This window comes from Ranitomeya imitator, chromosome 5 (genome assembly GCF_032444005.1).
Source record: "Ranitomeya imitator isolate aRanImi1 chromosome 5, aRanImi1.pri, whole genome shotgun sequence".
Lineage (NCBI taxonomy): Eukaryota > Metazoa > Chordata > Amphibia > Anura > Dendrobatidae > Ranitomeya > Ranitomeya imitator.
Window position 1 is genome coordinate 206511173 of NC_091286.1, and position 24743 is coordinate 206535915.

The window sequence follows — 24743 nt, forward strand, 5'->3', positions numbered from 1 at the left end:
GGTACCAATATAGAGGCACCCCAGGCCAGAGGTAAGCTTATTACAACTTTAAAACCCACCGCCACTTTTGCACTTTTTTTGCAATTTCACCGCTCTTGGAATTTTTTTCCTGTTTTCTAGTACAAGACATGCTAAAACCAATGATGTCGTTCAAAAGTACAACTCGTCCCGCAAAAAATAAGCCCTCACATGGCCATATTGACGGAAAAATAAAAAAGTTATGGCTCTGGGAAGGAGGGGAGTGAAAAACGAACACGGAAAAAACGAAAATCCCAAGGTCATGAAAGGGTTAACGGTGAATGTTTTTGCTTGTGAAGACTAGTAAGCCATTATAATGAGACAAATAGGCCATGCTTGCTGCTTGAAAATTTAAAATGGAAAAGGTTTTGGACTCTAGTGCTACTTTTTTATGTAGTAATCATAAAAGTCAACATTGACCTTTTAACAAGCCATGTCAAGTCAATGTAGCAAGGCTTGTTAAAGGGAATCAGGATTTCACACCCCAAACTATTTATATGTGCATGTAGCTCTTTCAAAGAAAAGTCCAGCAATATCTCTACATTGCTAGTTTATCACTCCTTTACTAAAAAAAATCAGTGTTTTAATTGATATGCAAATGACTATTTTAGATCTGAAGCATCTGTCACTTCAGCTCTATTCCCAACCAAGCACGGATTACTTCTGTTTCACTGACTACACCTTTGTCTGAAGTCACACAATATTTTTTACTGTCAGTCAAGACAGAGGAGGAGGTGCATGACAGATTATAGCTGGAGTTACAGAGGCTTCAGATCTGCAGCCTCATTTGTATATCACTTTCAATACTGATTTCTCATTGACAGAGGAATGTACTGGCAATATAAATAATGTAAAAAACACGGCACTCTGTAGAACTGGGTGCTGGTGGTGCTCAAGTATGGTGTCCAACCCGTAGAACGAAGATGAATAAACTTGTCACTCAATGTGAATCAAAAGCTTCTTGTTTATTAATGCATCCAGACAAAAAAACTGCTAAACGTTTTCGGTCAACACAGAACCTTCATCAGAGCGTTCTTTAACATGAACTATGAATACATAAATAGATACAATGTCACATGATGCAGAGATTAATGTCAAATGATGCAAGAAACAAAAAATGAGACAATAGTGGATCATACAATACTTAGTGATGCTCCATGTGTATATATTAAGAGAAGCAAGTATAGGAGAGAGAAATCTCCCCTAAAGAAGGTGCTCCGTGCGTGGTGGAGGTACAATTCGTGCTGAGTTGCTGGATAAGGGAAGTAATGATAGTGATATGGATGAGCGAAAAATGCTTGTGTATAAACAGCGGCTGCCAAGTGCATGGTTCAACCAAAAGTGAAGGATACATAGTAATATACTTCTTCCAAAAGGCAAAAGGCGAAGCCACAAGCAAACTAATTGATAGACGTCTCAGGTGAAGATCTAGGCTATCACTAGTAGTGATTCTAAGGTGGAGACCTAAAAACAATAAGACATTAGTGATGACGTACACATGTAAGTGGCTAAAACACTGGGGAGAAAAATGGGGAAAACGAAAACGAAATGCAATAGTTGTGGTGTGGAATACCATGAAAGAAATAGACTGTACGGTGCCAAAGGAGTAAGAGAAAAGTAACCTATGTGGTGCCTAAGGGGTAAGAGCAGGCCCATGCAGCAAGAGGAGAAGGGCAGAATATGCCAAATAAGTATACCTGGATGTAGAAGCAAGGAAAATGCGTAAATAAATAAATGAGCGTCCAAATGAAAGGAAAATGCTGCGGCAGGTATAGGCTACAATGGTAGAGATGGTAAAAATGGTAAAAATAGGACCCATGTACTAAAGAGGTAACAGAGGAAATGGCTAAGATAACCCTGTACCTGAAGGATTGAAGGACACTACATATGTAGACCAAGCGCCACGATAAAGAGCAAAGACTTGCAAGGAGTGCTGCGCTGTAATAAAGGTATGTACAGGTAAAAACATGTCTGAGTAAAGTAGGGGGTAGGGTTGAGCGAAACGGGTCGAAATTTTTCAAAAGTCGCCGACTTTTGGCAAGGTCGGGTTTCATGAAACCCGACCCAACCCCTGTGTGGGGTCGGCCATGAAGTCGGCGATCTTTTGAATCTGGAATCGGAATTCCGATACCGATTCCCGATATCTTTAAGATATCGGGAATTGCTATCGGAATTCAGATTTAAGTGTAAAATAAAGAATTAAAATAAAAAATATCGCAATACTTACCCTCTGACGCGCCCTGGTACTAACCGGGAACCTTCCTTCCTTAGAATCAGCCTTCCAAGACCTTGCGGTGACGTCGCGGTGACGTCGCGGCTTGTGATTGGTCGCGCGGCGGTCACATGGGCGGCCGCGCGAGCAATCACAAGCCGCGACGTCACCGCGACGTCACCGAAGGTCCTGGAAGCGCTGATTCTTAGGAAGGACCTTCGGTGACGTCGCGGCTTGTGATTGGTCGCGCGGCCGCCCATGTGACCGCCGCGCGACCAATCACAAGCCGCGACGTCACCGCAAGGTCTTGGAAGGCTGATTCTAAGGAAGGAAGGTTCCCGGTTAGTACCAGGGCGCGTCAGAGGGTAAGTATTGCGATATTTTTTATTTTAATTCTTTATTTTACACTAAAATATGGATCGCAGGGCCTGAAGGAGAGTTTCCTCTCCTTCAGACCCTGGGAACCATGGAAACCCAATGCACTGCATTGGGTTTCGGGTTTCGGCCGACCCCGACCCCGACTTTTTTATAGGATCGGCCGATTTCACTCGACCCGACTTTTGAAAATGTCGGGTTTCGTGAAACCCGACCCGATCCTATAAAAGCAAAAGTCGCTCAACCCTAGTAGGGGGTAACAAGACGTGCAGGGTAGCGGTGAGGGTCAGCGTTCCTGAAGGTCCAGATCCTGAGGAGCAACACGCCGTGCTGGAGGGAGGATGCTGATTATAGAGCGGCACTTCCGGGTTTAAATCCCGGTAAGCGATGACGTGATTGCGGTCATGTGACAGCAAGAGAAGCAAAGATGCGCATGCGTAAAGAGCGCTGGGGATGTGTTATGACCTGGTGGTTAGGACAATAATGGACCTAGTGGTTAAGAGCACACGGAATGACCTGATAGTTACTAATAATATAGGACAAGCTCTGAGACATGGGAACTCTGCTGACCGCAATCCCTAATCCTATCACACACACTAGAAATAGCCGTGGATTGCTCCTAACGCTCCCTATGCAACTCGACACAGCCTAAGAAACTAGCTAGCCCTAGAGATAGAAAAATGAAGCCTACCTTGCCTCAGAGAAATTCCCCAAAGGAAATGGCAGCCCCCCACATATAATCACTGTGAGTAAAGATGAAAATTACAAACACAGAGATGAAATAGATTTAGCAAAGTGACGCCCGACTTACTGAACAGACAGAGGATAGGAAAAGGTAACTTTGCAGTCAGCACAAAAAACTACAAAAAGACCACGCAGAGGGCGCAAAAAGACCCTCCGCACCGACTCACGGTGCGGAGGCACTCCCTCGCGTCCCAGAGCTTCCAGCAAGCAAGACAAAATCAAAACAGCAAGCTGGACAGAAAAATAGCAAGCCAGAGAAAAGCAAACAGGAACTTAGCTTCTGCTGGGAAGACAAGTCACAAGAACGATCCAGGAGAGAACAAGACCAATACTGAAACATTGACAGGTGGCATGGAGCAATGATCTAAGTGGAGTTAAATAGAGCAGCCAGCTAACGAATCAACCTTGTCACCTGTGGATGGAAACTCAGAAGCAGCAGCTCCACTCACAACCACCAGAGGAAGCCCATGGACAGAACCAGCCAAAGTACCATTCATGACCACAGGAGGGATCTTGACAACAGAATTCACAACAGTACCCCCCCTTGAGGAGGGGTCACCGAACCCTCACCAGAGCCCCCAGGCCGACCAGGACGAGCCAAATGAAAGGCACGAACCAGATCGGCAACATGAACATCGGAGGCAAAGACCCAGGAATTATCTTCCTGACCATAACCCTTCCACTTGACCAGGTACTGGAGTTTCCGTCTCGAAATACGAGAATACAAAATCTTCTCCACCACATACTCCAACTCCCCCTCAACCAACACCGGGGCAGGGAGATCAACGGATGGAACCACAGGCGCCACGTATCTCCGCAACAATGACCTATGGAATACATTATGGATGGCAAAAGAAGCTAGAAGGGTCAAACGAAACGACACAGGATTGAGAACCTCAGAAATCTTATACGAACCAATGAAACGAGGCTTAAACTTAGGAGAGGAAACCTTCATAGGAACATAACGAGACGACAACCAAACCAAATCCCCAACACGAAGTCGGGGACCCACACAGAGCCGGCGGTTAGCGAAACGTTGAGCCTTCTCCTGGGACAATGTCAAATTGTCCACCACATGAGTCCAAATCTGCTGCAACCTATCCACCACAGTATCTACACCAGGACAGTCCGAAGACTCAACCTGCCCTGAAGAGAGACGACGATGGAAACCAGAATTGCAGAAAAACGGCGAAACCAAAGTAGCCGAGCTGGCCCGATTATTAAGGGCGAACTCAGCCAAAGGCAATAAGGACACCCAATCATCCTGATCAGCAGAAACAAAGCATCTCAGATATGTTTCCAAAGTCTGATTAGTTCGTTCGGTTTGGCCATTTGTCTGAGGATGGAAAACCGAGGGAAAAGACAAATCAATGCCCATCCTAGCACAAAAGGCTCGCCAAAACCTCGAAACAAACTGGGAACCTCTGTCCGAAACGATGTTCTCCGGAATGCCATGTAAACAAACCACATGCTGGAAAAACAATGGCACCAAATCAGAGGAGGAAGGCAATTTAGACAAGGGTACCAAATGGACCATCTTAGAGAAGCGATCACAAACCACCCAAATGACCGACATCTTTTGAGAGACAGGGAGATCCGAAATAAAATCCATAGAGATATGCATCGAGAGCCTCCTCGGGACCGGCAAGGGCAAAAGCAACCCACTGGCACGAGAACAGCAGGGCTTAGCCCGAGCACAAGTCCCACAGGACTGCACAAAAGAACGCACATCCCGTGACAAAGACGGCCACCAAAAGGATCTAGCCACCAAATCTCTGGTACCAAAGATTCCAGGATGACCAGCCAACACCAAACAATGAACCTCAGAGATAACTCTACTAGTCCATCTATCAGGGACAAACAGTTTCTCCGCTGGGCAACGGTCAGGTCTATCAGCCTGAAATTTTTGCAGCACCCGCCGCAAATCAGGGGAGATGGCAGACAAAATTACCCCCTCTTTGAGAACACCCGGAGAGTCGGGCACAAAACTCCTTGACAGGGCATCAGCCTTCACATTCTTAGAGCCTGGAAGGTACGAAACCACAAAATCAAAACAGGAGATAAATAGCGACCAACGAGCCTGTCTAGGATTCAACCGTTTGGCAGACTCGAGATAAGTCAAATTCTTGTGATCCGTCAAGATCACCACGCGATGCTTCGCTCCTTCAAGCCAATGACGCCACTCCTCGAATGCCCACTTCATGGCCAACAACTCTCGATTGCCAACATCATAAATGCGCTCAGCAGGCGAAAACTTTCTAGAAAAGAAGGCACATGGTTTCATCACCGAGCCATCAGAACTTCTCTGTGACAAAACAGCCCCTGCTCCAATCTCAGAAGCATCAACTTCGACCTGAAACGGAAGCGAAACATCTGGCTGGCACAACACAGGGGCAGAAGCAAAACGACGCTTCAACTCTTGAAAAGCTTCCACAGCCGCAGAAGACCAATTGACCACATCAGCACCCTTCTTGGTCAAATCAGTCAACGGTTTAGCAACACTAGAAAAATTACTGATGAAGCGACGATAAAAATTAGCAAAGCCCAGGAACTTTTGCAGACTCTTCACAGATGTCGGCTGAGTCCAATCATAAATGGCCTGGACTTTAACAGGGTCCATCTCGATAGTAGAAGGGGAAAAAATGAAACCCAAAAATGAAACCTTCTGAACTCCAAAGAGACACTCTGACCCCTTCACAAACAAAGAATTCGCACGAAGGACCTGGAACACAATTCTGACCTGCTTCACGTGAGACTCCCAATCATCAGAGAAGACCAAAATATCATCCAAATATACAATCAGGAATTTATCCAGGTACTCTCGGAAGATGTCATGCATAAAGGACTGAAATACTGATGGAGTATTGGAATGCCCGAATGGCATAACCAGGTACTCAAAATGGCCCTCGGGCGTATTAAATGCTGTTTTACATTCAGCACCCTGCTTAATACGCACAAGATTATACGCACCACGAAGATCTATCTTGGTGAACCAACTAGCCCCCTTAATCCGAGCAAATAAATCCGACAGCAGCGGCAAAGGGTACTGAAACTTGACTGTGATCTTATTAAGAAGGCGGTAATCAATACAAGGTCTCAAAGAACCATCCTTCTTGGCCACAAAAAAGAACCCTGCTCCCAATGGTGACGACGACGGGCGAATATGACCCTTCTCCAAGGATTCCTTTACATAACTCCGCATAGCGGCGTGCTCTGGCACAGATAAATTGAACCGTCGGCCCTTAGGAAACTTACTACCAGGAATCAAATTGATAGCACAATCACAATCCCTATGAGGAGGTAGGGCACTGGATTTGGGCTCATCAAATACATCCCGGTAATCCGACAAAAACTCCGGGACTTCAGAAGGGGTGGATGATGAAATAGACAGAAATGGAACATCACCATGTACCCCCTGACACCCCCAGCTGGACACAGACATAGATTTCCAATCCAATACTGGATTATGGACCTGTAGCCATGGCAACCCCAAAACGACCATATCCTGCAGATTATGCAACACCAAAAAGCGAATATCCTCCTGATGTGCAGGAGCCATGCACATGGTCAATTGGGTCCAGTACTGAGGCTTATTCTTGGCCAAAGGCGTAGCATCAATTCCTCTCAATGGAATAGGATACTGCAAGGGCTCCAAGAAAAAAACCACAGCGCCTAGCAAACTCCAAGTCCATCAAATTCAGGGCAGCGCCTGAATCCACAAATGCCATAACAGAATAGGATGACAAAGAGCAAATCAGAGTAACGGACAAAAGAAATTTCGACTGTACGGTACCAATGGTAGCAGACCTAGCGAAACGCTTAGTGCGCTTAGGACAATCGGAGATAGCATGAGTGGAATCACCACAGTAAAAACACAGCCCATTCCGACGTCTGTGTTCTTGCCGTTCAGCTCTGGTCAAAGTCCTATCACATTGCATAGGCTCAGTTCTATGCTCAGATAATACCGCCAAATGGTGCACAGCTTTACGCTCACGCAAGCGTCGATCGATCTGAATGGCCAAAGACATAGACTCATTCAGACCAGCAGGCATGGGAAATCCCACCATGACATCCTTAAGGGCTTCAGAGAGACCCTTTCTGAAAATTGCTGCCAGAGCACATTCATTCCACTGAGTGAGTACAGACCACTTCCTAAACTTCTGACAATATATCTCTACCTCATCCTGACCCTGACACAGAGCCAGCAAGATTTTCTCTGCCTGATCCACTAAATTAGGTTCATCATAAAGCAATCCAAGCGCCAGGAAAAACGCATCAACATCACGCAATGCCGGATCTCCTGGCGCAAGGGAAAATGCCCAGTCTTGAGGGTCGCCATGTAACAAAGAAATAATGATTTTCACTTGTTGAACAGGGTCACCTGAGGAGCGAGGTTTCAAAGCAAGAAATAATTTACAATTATTTTTGAAATTCAGAAACTTAGATCTATCCCCCAAAAAAAAATCAGGAATTGGAATCCTAGGCTCTAACATCGGATTTTGAACCACAAAATCTTGAATGTTTTGTACCCTTGCAGTGAGATTATTCATACAAGAGAACAGACCTTGAATGTCCATATCTACACCTGTATCCTGAACCACCCAGAGGTAAAGGGGAAAAGAGAGACAAAACACACTGCAAAGAAAAAAAAATGGTCTCAGAACTTCTCTTATCCCTCTATTGAGATGCAGTAGTACTTTGGGCCACCTGTACTGTTATGACCTGGTGGTTAGGACAATAATGGACCTAGTGGTTAAGAGCACACGGAATGACCTGATAGTTACTAATAATATAGGACGAGCTCTGAGACGTGGGAACTCTGCTGACCGCAATCCCTAATCCTATCACACACACTAGAAATAGCCGTGGATTGCTCCTAACGCTCCCTATGCAACTCGACACAGCCTAAGAAACTAGCTAGCCCTAGAGATAGAAAAATAAAGCCTACCTTGCCTCAGAGAAATTCCCCAAAGGAAAAGGCAGCCCCCCACATTTAATGACTGTGAGTAAAGATGAAAATTACAAACACAGAGATGAAATAGATTTAGCAAAGTGACGCCTGACTTACTGAACAGACAGAGGATAGCAAAGGTAACTTTGCGGTCAGCACAAAAAACTACAAAAAGACCACGCAGAGGGCGCAAAAAGACCCTCTGCACCGACTCACGGTGCGGAGGCGCTCCCTCTGCGTCCCAGAGCTTCCAGCAAGCAAGACAAAATCAAAACAGCAAGCTGGACAGAAAAATAGCAAACCAGAGAAAAGCAAACAGGAACTTAGCTTCTGCTGGGAAGACAGGTCACAAGAACGATCCAGGAGAGAACAAGACCAATACTGGAACATTGACAGGTGGCATGGAGCAATGATCTAAGTGGAGTTAAATAGAGCAGCCAGCTAACGAATCAACCTCGTCACCTGTGGAAGGAAACTCAGAAGCAGCAGCTCCACTCACAACCACCAGAGGAAGCCCATGGACAGAACCAGCCGAAGTACCATTCATGACCACAGGAGGGAGCTTGACAACAGAATTCACAACAGGAATGTAAACAGAGAAAAGGAAAAAGAAAAGAAGGGGGAGGGACATGAAAGTCAGAGCAAAGTCCGTAGTAGAGGAGAATGCTGTATGGGCTACTGATAGCTGTATGAGCTAAGAAAAGAGGAAAATAAAAGTGAAAATGAAATAATAATAACTGACTGACTATGCTGGAGAGATGAGTGTAAAAGAATAATAAAAAGGGTAAGGGGGGGAGAGAAAGGGAAACCATACTAAGAAAGGGAACCATACTAAAAAGAGGAAGATAATAGAATGAAGATATCATACCATGTAGACTATAGATGGTGCCCAGTGTAGTGAACATAGTGAATTCTAACGATTCTAGAAAAAAGAAGGAGAAATGTATTAGCACATGAAAAAACATAAAATACAGACCATAATGACAATAGCCCACTGTTTTCACAAAAATACATCATATTCCCTATTGAGCCCATTAAGGCTCGAAAGTCTGGAGGGTGAAAATCCAAAAGGCTTCCCTTTTTTTAAGAATTTTAATCCTATTAAGGCCTCTCCTATGGGGTTCAATTTGTTCCAGAACCTGGAACCGAAGTTGCGAGATGTTGTGGTTCTTTTCTTGGAAGTGATATGGAAGGGGCAGATGTTTTTTTTGCAGCGAATGGTGGATTTATGTTGTGACACCCTGTCCTTAATGGACTGGGTGGTTTCCCCCACATAGGCCAGACCGTATGGACACTTAATTAAGTATACGACGTATGAAGAATCACATGTGTAGAGCCCCCTGATCAGGATACCTCGACCCGTATGTGGCTGGAACACTTTGGGACCTTTTTTGAACATTGTTGCAGTGTAGGCAACTGAGGCAAGGGAAAGTACCCTGTTTTTGTGTCTGCAAAAATGTTTGTCTAGGTATAGAGATCTTAGAACCCACATCCACCTTGACTAATTTATCCCGTAGATTTTTAGCCCTGCGAAAACAGGGTAAGAAGGGTAATTTAAATTCCGGAATGGTAGGGTAACTTTTTTGTAATAGACTCCAATGGAGTTTGATAGTTGTTTGAATTAATTTGGAGAAAGGGTGAAAAGTGCTAACAAAAGGAATGCGTTTACTGCTATCACTGGCCCTGATGGGTGCACTGTTTTGTCTAGCCTTAGATGGTGTCATTTGTGGATAACCCCTATTGTAGAATTTCTGTTGCATCTCATTGAGTCTAGTAATTTTGGTGGTTTCATCAGAGACTATCCTGTTTACCCCTTGAAACTGGGATTTAGGGATGGCATTTTTAATGGCGAGAGGGTGACAACTACTGTAGTGCAGGAGGCTGTTCCTGTCAGGGAGTTTCAAAAACAAGTCAATGGATAATTCACCATCATCCTTTTTGCAGACCAGGGTGTCCAGGAAGCTTATCCACTCACTGTTATACTGTAAGGAGAAGTTCAATTCTGGCCACACGTTGTTAAGATATTCGTCAAATGATATGAGTGAGTCAATAGGGCCGTCCCAGATGCAGAAAATGTCATCTATATATCTGTGCCATATGCGCGAATGGGCTTGGAATGAAGAAAGAGTGTATACAAAGTCATTTTCAAAAGCTGACATGTAGGCACTAGCGTAAGGGGCGCTACATTTGAGCCCATAGCGGTGCCCTGCTGTTGGATATAGAAGGTGTCCTCAAACATAAAATAATTTTCTTTAAGGACTAGGTTTAAGAGGTTCGTACAAAAACGACGTATCTTAATATGAGTGCCCGCATCATTAAGGAGCCTGTCTACAGCTAGTATACCTTTTCCATGTGTAATGGACGTATATAGGCTATTAACGTCCCAAGTAACTAGCAATGAGGAAGAGCAAATGGTGCCCAATGCTCTGTCGAGTCCAAGGAAATCATTTGTGTCCAAGATGAAGGAACTGGTGGCTTTGACCAGTGGTGTGAGGATTTTCTCTAGTACTATAGCTGGAGGAGCTAAAATAGTCAGTGAGGGCCACTATAGGGCGCCCAGGTGGTTTAAACAATCGTTTGTGGATTTTGGGCAAAAGATAAAAAATTGAAGTTATGGGATCAATTTTTGACAGAAAAATCCTGAGCTTGTTATTTATAGTGCCCTCCTGTTTATGAAAACGTTTAGCAGTTTTTTTGTGGATGCATAAATAAGCAAGAAGCTTTTGATTCACATTGAGTGCCAAGTTTATTCATCTTCTGGCAATATAAATGTTTTGCTAGACTTCACTTTGAAGAAGCCACATGAGCAAATAAACAGTTTGGGCTGCGAAAAAAAGGTGGAAAAAGTTTGTGGCACTTGAGTTCAAGTTTTCTTCTTCTTTGAGGAGAATATTTGCATATTTAAATTCTCAGAAGAGCATGCCTGACCTATAAGTCTCTTTACAATCTCCACAAGGAGAAATATTTACCATTATACCCCACAGAGACTTGGACATTTTTAATTTGTATGTTTATTTTAATTAAGTCTTAGTTTATTTATTCTTCTTATTGTAAACTCAGAAAATGAGTCACAAAAACTTGAAGAAATAAAATGCTCCTTTATACTTGTCCTTGTTTTAGGACACACAATAAATACATTTACTAAATTCAAAGTCTTAATTAAATACAAAAATGTATTGAACCTCATTTAAAATTAATGGTCCTTTCATTTAATTAATACTTCAGAAGACATAAAACATAATGATATGCTTTCTAAATGAATTATGTAAAATGGTTTGTTTGAATCTGTTCAGTGAACAGACCTTTTAGAACAATAAGGAATATTTTCCCTTTCATTAGACTGAGTTTTCACTGTGATGCCTGTCAATGCACATAATTCATATTTTCCACATTTTATGCTGATTGATTTTTTACCTCTTCACTCTAAGTGACTTTTCACCTTCGTAACTAGCCAAATGTTACAATTCTGACCAGTGTCACTTTATGTAGTAATAACTCTAGAACGTTTCAATGGATCCCAGTGACTCTGAGATTGTTATTTTCATGACATATTGTACTTCATGATAGTAATAAAGATTCTTCAATATGACTTGTGTTTATTTGTGAAAATATAAAAAATTTGATGAAAATTTAGACAATTTTGTAGACAATTTTCTAGATAATTTTGTAGTGGGCACCTGTCTGATCCCTTAACCCCTTCATGACCCAGCCTATTTTGACCTTAATGACCTGGCCGTTTTTTGCAATTCTGACCAGTGTCCCTTTATGAGGTAATAACTCAGGAACGCTTCAACGGATCCTAGCGGTTCTGAGATTGTTTTTTCGTGACATATTGGGCTTCATGTTAGTGGTAAATTTAGGTCAATAAATTCTGCGTTTATTTGTGATAAAAACGGAAATTTGGCAAAAATTTTGAAAATTTTGCAATTTTCACATTTTGAATTTTTATTCTGTTAAACCAGAGAGTTATGTGACACAAAATAGTTAATAAATAACATTTCCCACATGTCTACTTTACATCAGCACAATTTTGGAAACAAATTTAAAATTAAAATTTGACCAGCGATTTCTCATTTTTACAATGAAATTTACAAAACCATTTTTTTTAGGGACCACCTCACATTTGAAGTCAGTTTGAGGGGTCTATATGGCTGAAAATACCCAAAAGTGACACCATTCTAAAAACTGCACCCCTCCAGGTGCACAAAACCACATTCAAGAAGTTTATTAACCCTTCAGGTGCTTCACAGCAGCAGAAGCAACATGGAAGGAAAAAATGAACATTTAACTTTTTAGTCACAAAAATGATATTTTAGCATCAATTTTTTTTATTTTCCCAATGGTAAAAGGAGAAACTGAACCACAAAATTTGTTGTCCAATTTGTCCTGAGTACGCTGATACCTCATATGTGGGGATAAACCACTGTTTGGGTGCACTGCAGGGCTTGGAAGGGAAGGAGCGCCATTTGACTTTTTGAATGAAAAATTGGCTCCACTCTTTAGCGGACACCATGTCACGTTTGGAGAGCCCCCGTGTGCCTAAAAATAGGAGATCCCCCACAAGTGACCCCATTTTGGAAACTAGACGCCCCAAGGAACTTATCTAGATGCATAATGAGCACTTTAATCCCCCAGGTGCTTCACAGAAGTTTATAACGCAGAGCCATGAAAATAAAAAATAATTTTTCTTTACTCAAAAATGATATTTTAGCCTGGAATTTCCTATTTTGCCAAGAGTAATAGGAGAAATTGGACCCCAAATGTTTTTTTCCAGTTTGTCCTGAGTACGCTGATACCCAATATGTGGGGGTAAACCACTGTTTGGGTGCACTGCAGGGCGTGGAAGGGAAGGCACGCCATTTGGCTTTTTAAATGGAAAATTAGTTCCAATCATTAGCGGACACCATGTCACGTTAGGAGAGCCCCTGTGTGCCTAAACATTGGAGATCCCCCACAAATGACCCCATTTTGGAAACTAGACCCCGAAAGGAACTTATCTAGATATGTGGTGAGCAATTTGAACCCCCAAGTGCTTCACAGAAGTTTATAACGTAGAGACGTGAAAATAATAAATACGTTTTCTTTCCTCAAAAATAATTATTTAGCCCAGAATTTTTTATTTTCCCAAGGGCTACAGGAGAAATTGGACCCCAAAAGTTGTTGTCCCATTTCTCCTGAGTACGCTGATACCCCATGTGTGGGGGTAAACCACTGTTTGGGCACACGTCGGGGCTCAGAAGGGAAGTAGTGACTTTTGAAATGCAGACTTTGATAGAATGGTCTGCGGGCGTCACATTGCGTTTGCAGAGCCCCTTGTGTGTCTAAACAATAGATACCCCCCACAAGTGACACCATTTTTGAAACTAGACCCCCCAAGGAACTTATCTAGATATGTGGTGAGCACTTTGAACCCCAAGTGCTTCACAGACGTTTACAACGCAGAGCCGTGAAAATAAAAAATCATTTTTCTTTCCTCAAAAATGATGTTTTAGCAAGCAATTTTTTATTTTCACAAGGGCAACAGAAGAAATTGGACCCCAGTAATTGTTGCGCAGTTTGTCCTGAGTATGCTGGTACCCCATATGTGGGGGTAAACCACTGTTTGGGCACACGTCGTGGCTCGGAAGTGAGGGAGCAACATTTGACTTTTTGCGTTTGGAGACCCCTGATGTGCCTAAACAGTGGAAACCCCTCAATTCTACCTCCAACACTAACCCCAACACACCCCTAACGCTAATCCCAACTGTAGCCATAACCCTAATCACAACCCTAACCACAACCCTAATTCCAAACCTAACCCTAAGCCTATGTGCCCACGTTGCGGATTCGTGTGAGATTTTTCAGCACCATTTTTGAAAAATCCGCGGGTAAAAGGCACTGCGGATTTCCAGTGTTTTTTGTGCGGATTTCACCTGCGGATTCCTATTGAGGAACAGGTGTAAAATGCTGCGGAATCCGCACAAAGAATTGACATGCTGCGGAAAATACAACGCAGCGTTTCCGTGCGGTATTTTCCGCACCATGGGCACAGCGGATTTGGTTTCCCATAGGTTTACATGGCACTGTAAACCTGATGGAACACTGCTGCGAATCCGCAGCGGCCAATCCGCTGCGGATCCGCAGCCAAATCCGCACCGTGTGCACATAGCCAAATTCTAAAGGCATGTGCACACGCTGCGGAAAACGCTGCGGATCCGCAGCAGTTTCCCATGAGTTTACAGTTCAATGTAAACCTATGGGAAACAAAAATCGCTGTACACATGCTGCAAAAAAACAGCACGGAAACGCAGCGGTTTACATTCCGTAGCATGTCACTTCTTTCTGCGGATTCCGCAGCGGTTTTATAACTGCTCCATTAGAAAATTGCAGCTGTAAAACCGCAGTGAAATGTGCAGAAAAACCGCGGTAAATCCGCGATAAATCCTCAGCGGTTTAGCACTGCGGATTTATGAAATCCGCTGTGGAAAAATCCGCAGAGGACCAGAATACGTGTGCACATACCGAAACACTAACCCTAACCCTAACCCTAGTTCTAACCCCAACCTTAGTGGAAAAAAAAAATGTCTTTATTTTATTATTGTCCCTACCTATGGGGGTGACAAAGGGGGGCATTTACTATTTTTTTTATTTTGATCACTGTGATAGGTTTTATCACAGTGATCAAAATGCACATTGGAACGAATCTGCATGCCGGCAGATTCGGCGGGCGCACTGCACATGCGCCCACCATTTTGGAAGATGGCGGCGCCCATGGAGAAGACGGACGGACCCCGGGAGGCTCGGTAAGTATGATGGGGTGGGGGGAGTACGGGGGGGTGGATCGGAGCATGGGGGGTGGATCGGACCATGGGGGTGGATCGGAGCTCGGGGGGTGGATCGGAGCATGAGGGTGGATCGGAGCATGGGGGGTGCATCCGAGCAAGGGGGTGGATTGGAGCACGGGAGGGGTGGATAGGAGTGCAGGGGGTTGGATTGGAGCACGGGGGGTGGGATTGGAGCACGGGGGGAGTGGACAGGAGGATGGGGGAGCGGAGCACAGGCCGGGGGGGCGGACCACAGATCGGTGGACTGGGGGGGTGATCGGTGGCGTGGGGGGGCACATCAAGGTTTCCAGCCATGGCCGATGATATTGCAGCAGCGGCCATGGCTGGATTGTAATATTTCACCAGTTTTTTAGGTGAAATATTACAAATCGCTCTGATTGGCTGTTTCACTTTCAACAGCCAATCAGAGCGATCATAGCCACGGGGGGGGGAGGGTGAAGCCACCCCCCCTGGGCTAAAGTACCACTCCCCCTGTCCCTGCAGATCGGGTGAAATTGGAGTTAACCCTTTCACCCGATCTGCAGGGACGTGATCATTCTGTGACAGCATATGCGTCACAGGTCGGATTGGCACCGACTTTCATGACGCATATGCTGTGTCACAGGTCGGGAAGGGGTTAAACTAATGGCACCCTAGGCTACCTCTCTTACCCTGGATGGTTGAGACACCAGGGTCAAATACTTTGCTATGCTCCTATAGACTCAAAAATCAACACAGTGGAAATCAAGGGAACAGTAGGATTGGTAAGTCAAAAGGGAGAGGATTAGAATAATCACACAATACCAAAGCAGATATCGCCTGTAAACTACACCAACCAATGACTACTACTAATTTAGTACTCTCCTTAACCACTAAACCAGGAAGTTAAAACTATTACTGGCAACTAGTGGTGAGCAAATATACTCGTTACTCGAGATTTCTCGAGCATGCTCGGGGGTCCTCCGAGTATTTTTTAGTGCTCGGAGATTAAGTTTTTCTTGCTACAGCTGAATGATTAACATCTGTTAGACAGCATAAGCACATGTGGGGGTTGCCTGCTTGCTAGGGAATCCCCACATGTACTTATGCAGGCTAACAGATGTAAATCATTCAGCTGCGGCAAGAAAAACTAAATCTCTGAGCACTAAAAAATACTCGGTGGACCCCTGAGCATGCTCAAGAAATCTCGAGTAACCAGAATGTTCGCTCATCACTAGTGTTGAGCGATACCGTCCGATACTTAAAAGTATCGGTATCGGATAGTATCGGCCGATACCCGAAAAGTATCGGATATCGCCGATACCGATATCCGATACCAATACGAGTCAATGGGACACCAAGTATCGGAAGGTATCATGATGGTTCCCAGGGTCTGAAGGAGAGGAAACTCTCCTTCAGGCCCTGGGATCCATATTAATGTGTAAAATAAAGAATTAAAATAAAAAATATTGATATATTCACCTCTCCGGCGGCCCCTGGACATCACCGCGGGTAACCGGCAGGCTTCTTTGTTTAAAATGAGCGCGTTTAGGACCTGAGAATGACGTCGCGGCTTCTGATTGGTCGTGTGCCGCTCATGTGACCGCCACGCGACCAATCAGAAGCCGCGACGTCATTCGCAGGTCCTAAATTCCTAGAATGAGGAGTTTAGTGCCTGAGAATGACGTCGCGGCTTGTGATTGGTTGCGTGGCGGTCACATGAGCGGCACGCGACCAATCAGAAGCCGCGAAGTCATTCTCAGGTCCTAAACGCGCTCATTTTAAACAAAGAAGCCTGCCGGTTACCAGCGGTGATGTCCAGGGGCCGCCGGAGAGGTGAATATATCAATATTTTTTATTTTAATTCTTTATTTTACACATCACTATGGATCCGATACCGATTCCCGATACCACAAAAGTAACGGAACTCGGTATCGGAATTCCAATACCGCAAGTATCGGCCGATACCCGATACTTGCGGTATCGGAATGCTCAACACTACTCATCACTACTGGCAACTCAAAAGTTGCCAGTGGTGAGTATATATACCATAGAGGAGTGGGCAACACAGAACTGCTGAGACAATTAAGTATGGAGAGCTCCAGGAGATCAACTGAACTGATTAAGCTTTGTAATGACATAGCAAGGAAAACTTGCACTGTTCAATAGGATGGTGGAACAGTTCTAATCAGTGCAGGAGTTATTTCACACAAAATCATTAATAAATAACATTTACCACATATCTACTTTATAATTGCATGAATTTTTACCCATAATTTTTTTATTAGGCAGTTAAAAGTTTATCAGCAACTTCTCATTTTCCAGCAACATTTACAAAGCCATTTTAGAGACCATATCACATTTGAAATGACTTTAAGAGACCTATATGACTGAAAATACCCAAAATTTACACCATTCTAAAAGCTGCACCCCTCAAAGTACTCAAAAGCACATTGAAGAAGATTGATAACTAGTGATTAGCGAGCACTAAATTGCTTGAGTAGTTGGTGCTCGAGTTGAGCAAATCGTAATGCTCAGGTGCTTGACCCGAATAACGAGTATACTGTAAGCCAATGGGAAACTCAAGCATTTTTCTTGTAGCCCTCTCAGAGGTCTGGTAGTTGTCTAAAAATTGCTGAAATTGATGGAAACAGCACTGAACTTGCATGAGAACAGCATGGGTAAGAACCTTGGAAGTATCTCTAAATCACAGGTCGCTTCTGTCAACAATTTTGTCAGAGTATTACACCACTTTTACAGACTGACAATAAAACAAGTGCAAGGGATTCCAAAAATTAGAAGGATACAGATTGACATAATTGTGGTAAATTTCTGTGCTACTGAATCACTAGAATTCCAGAATTATTAGTACATGTGGCTTTACTATTCTACGCGTTTCGGAGTGCAAGACTCCTTCATCAGGAACATCACAGGAATAGGGTAACAGGAGACAACGGACCACAAAATTTGTTGTGCAAGTTCTACGGAACACAAAGATACATAATCTGTGGTTGAAAACAACTTTTAAGGCACAGTGAAAGATCAGAAGGGAATAAGCACCCCATATGTGACTGTATAGTACTGCTTAGCCGTAAAACAATACTCGCTAGAGACATAGCGCTATTTGACTACTAGAGCACAGATTTTCCCAGAAGATTTTGCTGACTTCATATGCAGAGCCCCAAAGTGCTAAGAGAGCACAATACCCTCCTTCCATCATGTGACCCCATTTTGGAAATTATACCCTTGTGGGAATTTATATACTAGTGTAGTGTTGATTTGACCCCATGTGTGTTTTCCAGAAACAGGCAGCAGTGAATGATGCTGAGTGAAAAATGTAAATCTGCTATTGTAGTCTTTGTACATTGCAGTGCTCAATCATTGTAGTGTGTGCCAATACATTATGCCAAGCTCGTGTTTCTGGAGACATGCACCTGTAAATTAGGCGAGCTCTCAATGATGCCAAATGCCAAATGGATGCTAAATGTTGTTTAAGTACACTGGGGCTCAGAAAGGAGGAAGCATTTGGATTTGGGAGCTCAGAATTTGTTGGATTTATTTTGGGGTGGGAGGCGAAGATCCATTTTGCTTTTGCAGAGCCTTTGTGCTACCAGTAATGCGGAAGCACCCTATGTTTCTATTAACAGATGATGGACCTGAGTGGGGACTTGCTTTTTTGTGGCTTTTCTTGGGAGCATTTTACATAACATTTTGGATCATGTATATCCTGATGCGGAATACAAAAAAGTTTTAAAATTGTTTACAACCACCTTTCTCAATAAAGCCCAAATTTAAGAAAATACCTGAAGACAACATTTTTATAGTAGTAAAGTAGACAGTTTTCAAACATGTGGCTGTTGGACACTGAGGGTATGTGCACATGTTGCAGATTTCCTGCAGATCCGCAGCGTTTCTTGCCTTGCAGAAACGCTGCAGATCCGCAAGTGATTTACAGTACAATGTAGATCAATAGGAAAATAAAAACGCTGTGCTAATGGTGCGGAAAATTCAGTGCGGAAACGCTGCGGATTAAAAAAAGTAGCATGTCACTTCTTGTTTGCGGATCTGCAGCGTCTTTGTACCCATTCCATTATAGAAATCCGCAGGGGTAAAAAACGCAGCAAATCTGCACAAAATCCGCAGTAAATTCACAGCAAGGCCGCACAAAAAATGCGTCAAATCCGCACCTGCGCTTTATGCCAAGAGTTGCAGAGTCCGCACCAAAAATTCCTGAGACTAATCCGCAACGTGTGCACACGGCCTTATTGTCTGTAAAGGATAAATTGCCCTCAAAATAGTGATACTTTCTGTTCCAAAATTCAGGAAAATTTTCTTTAAAGTATTGTACAAATTAGGTGCTTGCAATCAAAGAAATGTATAACAGAATCAGGGAATATACGGACATATACATTTTATAAATATATAAAAAAAATCACATACATATAACTAGAAATGGTAAAAAATGGGAAGACACAAGGTGGGGCCACAGTACCAAAAACCATACACAGAGTCTGAAAAAGACCATCAATGCATGCTCAGTGAGTAGAGAGTGGGCTAAAGGTGGGAACTAGAGAAATACATGAAAGCAAACAACCTAGATGTCTAGGATATAGTAATCACAGAAAAAATCCATGTAAAGTTCCAAAAGTTAAAAAAGTATTAATAATACAAGCAAGCAAGTTTTGGCAGTTAACCTTCATCCGGGGTGCCAGGAACATTATAGACATGTACAAAGGGTTAAACGCACCTTCTCTAGGTCAGTTAGATTTGCCAACTTCTCCAGTGCCTCCTTGATTGAACTTGGCTTCATTCGGGCCAGTGTTGTTTTAATGGAAATCTCATACGGGATTTGGATGTTTCGTTCACAGCAGTTCACCCCCAGCAGTTCGCCCCCGGATGTTGTTTGTACCCTTGTGGTTCATGAATTCCTCTAAATCATCATGTGCGAGGGCGAAATGTACCCGATAGGTGCTGGGGGTGAACTGCTGGGGGCGAAACATCCTATAACCATCTCATACATACCTGTGTCAGAGACTTTCTTATGGAGTTGCCATCTCCCTGTTCTGCACATGTGTGGGATTTCAGAGATGTTATTAAAGTAAGCAGGGGCAGAGATGGCTGGTATCACTTGCTAATGGAAGATACTCTGGGTGAATAGAGTAGCTCATTTGCATATAATGTTTCCTGAAATGTAGGTCATGGATTTTGGAATAAAAAATAGATTTCTTTTTAGGGCAAGCTGAGATGTGTTTGTTTTTTTTTTAGCTTTTATTGTCCTGGCATGGCCCCTTTAAAAAGACATGCAGTACATAGTAAGTAGAAATAGTAAGAGTAATAATAAGATCTTATTGACATGCACAATAAGGCCAGTTTTAGGTTTCGATAATTTTAATAGTTTGGGTCCATTGGTTTAGTAGTGCACCTTGAATCACTCTTCTGCATAAACTTTAAATAATTGAATTTATCTTTCTCCGAACTCATCAGATTTACCTGCATTCCTATGCAAAATCTCAAATATTACATCATATGATGATAAATGCCATAAATGAGTTTGGTTCTGCTACAGTGACAAATTCACGTATTTCTGTATATTGAGTGAATCTGTCTATAGGAGTCAACCATGTCTTGTGACTGGAATTCTAAGTGTTTTCATTGATCATAAGAAATATTTACAATCATATTGCTGGAATAATCAGAAAAATAAAGTTGGTGCTGTTTAAGCTTGAGTTTATTACCAAATATGCAAAATAAAAATCTATCAATATTTAGTTAATTGTGCATTAAAAATGACATTCTATTCCATTACTGCATAAAATGAGAGATATTAAACAGAAACCGCTTCATTGGGTAAAAAGTATAGCTAGCCTACAAATGTAATTATCTCTCACCTGCTCAATTTGACTTTATTATGTATATATAAATCTAATTTTAATCTTCAAGATCTTTAAATACTGAACGAACCATCTAGGTCTCACTTAAAACAAGTAAAAATTTAAATGCTTCTGTATTTTGCCACTTTTTAAGTTTAGTAAAATTGAAAAAGAAAACGTGTATAACAGAAGAAATCCACTTTCATCTGGAAGTTGAAAAAGTATTTCTTAAACTAGAAGATCAAGGTGCAACTGAAAAATAGAAATATGCCATAGCTTTCTGATATCCATTATCAATCAATCATTAGCCAGGCTTTCAAAGGGCTTGTGCACCCTAATAACAACAGATTGCACTTGGACCAATATTATTCCATGGGGCAGTGCAAATGAACAATTTTTTTGCACTGACCTATTTTTCTTACTCAGCATAACCTGACCTGCAGTCCGTGTTTCAAATCCTCAACATGTCAATTTTTCTTGCGTGTATGTTGAATATTTTTTTGCAGATTTTCCTCATAAAATTGCATTAGGTGCAGAAAGCCTCAGGTAAAAAATGCACATGCGTTTTTAGGCCATGTGCACACGTTGTGGTTTTTACCGCGGATCTGCAGAGTTTTTGACGCTGCGAATCTGCAGCAGTTTTCCATACGGTCTACAGTACCATGTACCGTAAACCTATGGAAAACCAATACCGCTGTGCACATGCTGCGGAAAAACATGCGCGTAAACGCAGCATTGTTTTTTCCACAGCATGTCAATTCTTTGTGCGGATGTGCAGAGTTTCTGCACCCTTTGATTTGCATTAAGTCGGGCAATTTTGCAGCAAAACCGCAGATATAAAAAAGATCTGCGGTTTAGCTGTGGTAAAACGCTGCATATCGGGAGGGTGGAAGAGTCTGGGCTGTGCGTGGGCGGTGCATGGGTGGAGACTGTGTGCGTGTGTGTGTGCGGGTGGGGTCTGTGCTGGCCTGCTGGGGGTCTCTGTGGGCCTGCCGGGGTCTGTGCGGGCCTGCCGGGGGTCTCTACGGGCCTGCCGGGGGTCTCTGCGGGCCAGCTGGGGGTCTGTACAGGCCTCTCCTGGGAATGTGCGGGCCTCTCTGGGGACTTTGTGTCTGTGTGCAAGCATCATCCAATGGGATTACAAGTCCCATCGGGCTATTCCTGCTACAATGACAGTGATTGACACATTAGCCAATGATGGGACAGTAGTAGTCCCATCATCCTGCTAATGTGTTGAATGTAAAAAAAAACACAAACATACATACTACACACTACATACATACATACTACATACATGCAACATACTACATACAGTACAGACCAAAAGTTTGGACACACCATCTCATTTAAAGATTTTTCTGTATTTTCATGACTATGAAAATTGTACATTCACACAGAAGGCATCAAAACTATGAATTAACACATGCTGAATTATATACTTAACAAAAAAGTGTGAAACAACTGAAAATATGTCTTATATTCTAGGTTCTTCAAAGTAGCCACCTTTTGCTTTGATGACTGCTTTGCACACTCTTGGCATTCTCTTGATGAGCTTCAAGAGGTCGTCACCGGGAATGGTTTTCACTTCACAGGTGTGCCCTGTCAGGTTTAATAAGTGGGATTTCTTGCCTTCTAAATGGGGTTGGGACCATCAGTTGTGATGTGCAGAAGTCTGGTGGATACACAGCTGATAGTCCTACTGAATAGACTGTAAGAATTTGTATTATGGCAAGAAAAAGCAGCTAAGTAAAGAAAAACGAGTGGCCATCATTACTTTAAGAAATTAAGGTCAGGCAGTCCGAAAAATTGGGAAAACTTTGAAAGTGTCCCCAAGTGCAGTGGCAAAAACCATCAAGCGCTACAAAGAAACTGGCTCACATGAGGACCGCCCCAGGAAAGGAAGACCAAGAGTCACCTCTGCTTCTGAGGATAAGTTTATCGAGTCACCAGACTCAGAAATCGAAGGTTAACAGCAGCTCAGATTAGAGACCAGGTCAATGCCACACAGTTCCAGCAGCAGACACATCTCTGCAACAACTGTTAAGAGGAGACTTTGTGCAGCAGGCCTTCATGGTAAAATAGCTGCTAGGAAACTACTGCTAAGGAAAGGCAACAAGTAGAAGAGACTTGTTTGGTCTAAAGAGCACAAAGAATGGACATCAGACCAGTGGAAATCTGTGCTTTGGTCTGATGAGTCCAAATTTGAGATCTTTGGTTCCAACCACCGTGTCTTTGTGCGATGCAGAAAAGGTGAACGGATGGAGTCTACATGCTTGGTTCCCACCATGAAGCATGGAGGAGGAGGTGTGATGGTGTGGGGGTGATTTGCTGGTGACACTGTTGGGGATTTATTCAAAATTGAAGGCATACTGATCCAGCAAGGCTACCACAGCATCTTACAGCGGCATGCTATTCCATCCGGATTGCATTTATTTGGACCATCATTAATTTTTCAACAGGAAAATGACCCCAAACACACCTCCAGGCTGTGTAAGGGCTATTTGACCAAGAAGGAGAGTGATGGGGTGCTACGCCAGATGACCTGGCCTCCACAGTCACCAGACCTGAACCCAATCAAGATGGTTTGGGGCGAGCAGAGTGAAGGCAAAAGGGCCAACAATTGCTAAGCATCTCTGGGAACTCCTTCAAGATTGTTGGAAGACCAATCTCGGTGACTACCTTTTGAAGCACATCAAGAGAATGCCAAGAGTGTGCAAAGCAGTCATCAAAGCAAAATGTGGCTACTTTGAAGAACCTAGAATATAAGACATAATTTCAGTTGTTTCACACTTTGTTGTTAAGTATATAATTCCACATGTGTTAATTCATAGTTTTGATGCCTTCAGTGTGAATGTACAATTTTCATAGTCATGAAAATACAGAAAAATCTTTTAATGAGAAGGTGTGTCCAAACTTTTGGTCTGTACTGTACATACTACATACAACATACTACATACATACAACATAATATACACATACTACATACTACATACATACTACATACAACATACTACATACATACTACATACATACAACATACATACTACATACAACATAGATACTACATACATACTAGATACAACATACTAACATACTACATACATACTACATACATACATACAACATACATACAACATACTACATACATACTACATACATACATACAACATACATACAACATACTACATACATACTACATACAACATACTACATGCATACTACATACATACAACATGCATACATACTACATACATACTACATACATACATACTAAATACATACTACGCACATACATACATACAACATAATACATACATACAACATACATACATACAGCATACTACATACATACTACATACATACTACATTCATACTACATGCATACTACATACACACAACATACAGTACAGACCAAAAGTTTGGACACACCTTCTCATTTAAAGATTTTTCAGTATTTTCATGACCATGAAAATTGTACATTCACACTGAAGGCATCAAAGCTATGAATTAACACATGTGGAATTATATACTTAACAAAAAAGTGTGAAACAACTGAAAATATTTCTTATATTCTAGGTTCTTCAAAGTAGCCACCTTTTGCTTTGATGACTGCTTTGCACACTCTTGGCATTCTCTTGATGTTTTTTTTTTTTTAATTAAACGCTCATTAAGGCTTCTTTCACATATGCATTGGCGCGACGTACCAATGGACGTTGTGCAAATTCGGCACAACGTGGGCAGTGGATGCAGTTTTTCAACGCATCCGCTGCCCATTGTAAAGTCCCGGGGGG

At 42.7% G+C, this 24743-nt stretch overlaps 1 long non-coding RNA gene across 1 annotated transcript in view; it reads right to left on the bottom strand.

The window, feature by feature from the left end:
* Positions 1 to 1045: 1045 nt before the first annotated feature.
* The window catches only part of LOC138680621 (uncharacterized), a 121760-nt gene continuing 98062 nt past the window's right edge, over positions 1046 to 24743 (bottom strand). The window contains exons 2-4 of the long non-coding RNA XR_011321693.1: positions 9169 to 9222; positions 1371 to 1482; positions 1046 to 1262 (exon numbers count right to left, since the gene is read on the bottom strand). This is a non-coding gene — a long non-coding RNA (uncharacterized lncRNA). The remainder of the gene's footprint in view (positions 1263 to 1370; positions 1483 to 9168; positions 9223 to 24743) is intronic.